Source organism: Phocoena sinus, chromosome 11, assembly GCF_008692025.1.
Source record: "Phocoena sinus isolate mPhoSin1 chromosome 11, mPhoSin1.pri, whole genome shotgun sequence".
Taxonomy (NCBI): Eukaryota; Metazoa; Chordata; class Mammalia; order Artiodactyla; family Phocoenidae; genus Phocoena; species Phocoena sinus.
This window is the reverse complement of record NC_045773.1, coordinates 31,434,712-31,438,464: the sequence shown is the minus strand read 5'-3', so window position 1 is coordinate 31,438,464 and position 3,753 is coordinate 31,434,712. Positions and strand designations below refer to the sequence as shown.

Here is a 3,753-nt window from a genome sequence, read left to right as displayed (position 1 = left end):
GGCTGGATCATACGTTTAACTTTTTAAGAAACCGCTCTCCAAAATGGGTTTACTATTTTACATTCCCACCAACAGTGCATGTTTCAAAACATTTAAGGAAGAGAGAAAGTCATTAAGGTAAAAAGTAAAACTTCTTATAATTCTACCTCCTAGTGATTGGCCTGCTTAACTGTTTCCTGTAAATCCTTTCAAGGTTTCTTTGTTGTTGTTTTTTTTATGCACATACAGAGCCAGACTGAGACACAGAGGTGCCCTGGGCAGGCTTGTAATTTGGCATCCCCTCAACTTGATATTTTAAAAACAGTGGTTCAAAATTTACTTAGGCAGGATGTGGAGAAACTGATTTTCTGTTAATAAAATAGATCATTCCTCTTTCTTTTTGAAACAGAGAATTTATTACATACACAGAATGAAATCTGACCTTTTAACTTACTTGGAATTGTCCTGGAATTGCAGTCATCCAAGCAGTCAGTTTCTTTTTTTTTTGGCCGCGCCACGTGGCACGTGGGATCTTACTTCCCTGACCAGGGATCGAACCTGTGCCCCCTGCATTGCAAGCACGGAGTCTTAACCACTGGACCACCAGGGAAGTCTAAGCAGTCAGTTTCTTGGGGGCTGTATTAGGGGCTAAGATTCAGGTGACGCACTAACAAATCACTAGGTCTCGGGGAGGCACACATCTCTGACCAAGGACTAAGCTGACAGACCACGGACCTGAGAGAATCGTCGCCTAGCTGAGCTGGACTCTGGCATGGTGGCACAGCCTAGAGTTGCTCCTAGTGCTGAGGAAGGGAATGTTCTAGTTTCCCCCAGAGGAGGCTATTTCCCTCTGAGCACTGGTTACCACAGGTCTGTCCCGCGTGGAAACCTGAGTTAACCGGCACTGTGTTTTGATCTAGTTCAGTGCTGTTGGGGTTCCCCTTCTAGACTAGCACCCTAATAGGCTGCCTGGCTGATCAACTCTGTGCACATATTAACGTGTACTAGTGGTTTTTTTTTTTAATGTGTATACAAATTGAATCATACAAATTCATTTTGATCTGTAACTTGCTTTTCTTTTTCGCCATGTAACAATAAGTTCTGAGATCCTTTTACGTCAGCCTATGTAGATCCATCACATCCTGTTGTAAAATGTGGCAAGGTGGTCCACCAGACGGATGTACTGTAATGTGGGACTTTGCAACTCTCATGAGCACAGGAATCGCCTTGGGGATCTTGTTAAACTGCAGCTTTGGATTCAGCAGGTCCAGGGTGGCACCTGAGGTTCTGCACACCCCCCCGGTACTGCCCGAGCTGCTGGCGGTGGGACCACACGGAGGAGCAAGGCTACAGTGCCTATGAGGGACCCACCAGTGAGGGGCACGTGGCTGTTACAGACAGTGCAGTAAACATCCCTGGACATCCAAAAGGAGCCCTAGAGAAGGCTTTAGAGTCAGAAGACACAACATTGAGCTCTGACCCTCTGGCTAACCACGTGGCCTGGAGCCTCCTTCCCGGCAATTCAGTGCCTCCACTCTCTTAGACCCTAGGGATAAACGGTCCCTGTCCTTGAGTGCTCTGAGAGTAATACTACTAATCCTGGCCCGCGGAGCAGTGGGGGCGGAGGGAGTGGATGAGATAAGGATGGAAAAGGGCTTTGTCAGCTGTCCAGCCATCCACAAAGGGGCAGTTCTGTTCCAGTTGGAAGACAGACTGGGCTTGCCAGGTGAGCAGCGGCTAGACCGGGTTTTCTTTAGCTGAAAAGTGCCCTGTGGCATTTGTCTGCACTTTAAAAAAACAAACCAGACCTACACATGGATCTGCCAAAGAAGCCAAAGCCAGACTGTGTGGAGGAAGAGGGCCCAGTCATTTGCAAACTAATTTTTCTTTTTTCTTTTTTTTTTTTTTTTTGGTGATTCCAGCAAGTCTGGGGTGCAGTATGGGGCAGTGAGTTCCACCTCAGGCTGGGAGGGGAAGGCCTCGAGGGAGGAAGCCAAGGTCCTCAGCAGACCCTGACTCCCACACCTGCTGAATGAACAACACAGATGTCCAGTGGATAGTGGCCACTGCCTTCATTCCTTTGCCATCGCTGGACAAACTGTGCTCCTGGAAGTCAGGGCTGTGGGCTCTGAGAGCCTGATGAGCTTAGAGACTCAGAACTGGCCTCTGGAGTTGGTGAGACCAGGGTTTGAATCCAGAATCTGACACCTAATTCCCAAGGGACTCTGAGAAAGTGAACTGATTTTTTTTTTTTTTTTTTTTTTGCAGCCTCAATTTCCCTACTTGTAATATTGGGCTGATAACAATAGCACCGAGCTCACAGTGTTCTTGAGACGATTAAAAAAGATAACTCACGGACATGCTTAGCTCATTACCTAGCACTAGGAAGTGGCCAGTTACTACAGCTGTAGGATCAAAGGAGAGAATAGAGCTAAAACCACAGTCACGTAGCCCATTGTGTGAATCCAGTAAAGAATGGCTTTCGTGATCACTGCTCTGCCCGTTTTGATTTCCACCTTAGGAGGTGGGTGAGTGGGGTGAAGATCTGTGCCTTCTCCCAGCAGCCGCCTCACCTAATCTCAGGGCAGGGCTGGCTAGTGGGGCCCCTGCACGCTGCTGCTGCCTTTTGCCACCTTTTTTGGGGAAGGCCAGATCTCCCAGCAGCCCTCCCCGCTCTCCCCACCAGAGTGGGCTTCCTTCCAGCACCCCACTCACATGGTCCCAGGACCTTTGCAGTCGGGGCTGGCAGTGGAGCGTGAACCTTCCCACTTCTCCAGGGAGCTGCGAAGAGAACCAGCTCCTCTTTCTCTAGGGGGTGGAGACAGAGCAAATATTCTCGTTTACATTTTGCTCTCTTTCTTTCTGGCAGGGTGTGGACATTGGTGTAAAATTACAGCTGAGAAGGACCCTGCCCTGGGGGAAAGATGCATCTGGGGAGAACAGAAATTTATTTTGCAAGTTCTGGTTCTTCGTCTTCGCCTCTGTTCCCTTTGGAAAGCAAGCTTCTAAACCTGGAACTTTCAGTCTTCCTCTTTGATGTCCACTCACATTGTCACATAATCATGACAATAACAGGAGTATCAGCTCTCTCAGCTGACATGTACATGCTAAGTGCTATACATCTAGCTTCCCATTTGTCAAAAACTCCTAGGAGGTACATTGTTAATGTAGATTAGAGGTAAGGAAATAAAGTCAGGGGCAGCTGCAGGTCCCTGCTCTTAATCATGACTATTGCCTTTCTTAGTCTTTACTTAGTATCCAGTCTTTGTCACTCTGTGACCTTAGGCATATGACTACTCCTCTCAGCCTCAGTTTCCTTACCTGTAAAATGGGGATAATAACAACACCTCCTGGAGTTGTTGTGATGATTAAATGAGAATAACACTACTTAAGAAGCAGAAGCTTCTGTTATTATTATTACTATTACAACTATACTACCACTATTATTATTACACCTCTTTTTTTAAAATTTATTTGGTTGCATTTGGTCTTAGTTGTGGCAGGCAGACTCCTTAGTTGTGGCTCGCCGCCTCCTTAGTTGTGGCACGTGAACTCCTTGTTACATACGGTGTGCACGTGGGATCTAGCTCCCAGACCAGGGATGGAAACTGGGAAGCTCCCTTTTACTTTTTAAAGGGTACTTAATAACTCTTTGGTATCATTAGAACATTTAAAGTTACAGTGTGGCTCTCATCATACTTATGTTGGACAGTGCGGGCTCTGGGCTCTGTTAGGTCTTAAAACCCTTGCATCTTTTTTTTTTTTTTTTTTAAA

General features: G+C 46.7%; 1 non-coding gene across 1 annotated transcript; it reads right to left on the bottom strand.

Moving 5' to 3' along the window:
* Positions 1-516: 516 nt before the first annotated feature.
* TRNAC-GCA lies at positions 517-589 on the bottom strand. The gene has a single exon. It is a non-coding gene; the product is annotated as a tRNA-Cys (tRNA).
* Positions 590-3,753: the final 3,164 nt, after the last annotated feature.